Below are 545 nucleotides of genomic sequence, written 5' to 3' on the forward strand. Positions count from 1 at the left end.
TTTGTGTAGCCCTAGCTGTTCTGGAACTCCCTCTGTAGACCAGGCTGGCCTAAAATTCAGAGATCTGAGTGCTTCTGCCTCCTGAGCGCTGGAATTAAAGGCAGAGGCCACAAAACCTGGCTAAAACTTTTCACTTTTAAAAATGGTGTTAAGTGCTAACTTCATTGTTACAAACCCTTAATTTTCGAGACAAGATCTCCCTCTGTAACCCGGGCTGGCCTTGAACACACAGTGACTCCCCTGCCTCAAGCTGCTGAGTGCTATGGTTTTAGACAGGCACCAGCAGTCCTGGCATGGTTTAGCCTTTGACATTTAATGATCATAGAGTTGTGATTTTAGTTAGTGGTCTTTTGTTGACAAGTGAGCACACTAAAGTGGATACTGCTTAATAAAGTTATATCTTGATAAAATAAAATGTCTTCTGGAGGAAGATTCGCTCTCCAGTGTTTCCTGTTTGTCTGTCCTATTACCACAGGGTAAGTTCTATCTGACTTCCAGAGCTTAGTGTTATCTGCCAGAACCTTATTAAAAGCAGACTTACTGGG

This window comes from Mastomys coucha, chromosome X (assembly GCF_008632895.1).
Source record: "Mastomys coucha isolate ucsf_1 chromosome X, UCSF_Mcou_1, whole genome shotgun sequence".
Taxonomy (NCBI): Eukaryota; Metazoa; Chordata; class Mammalia; order Rodentia; family Muridae; genus Mastomys; species Mastomys coucha.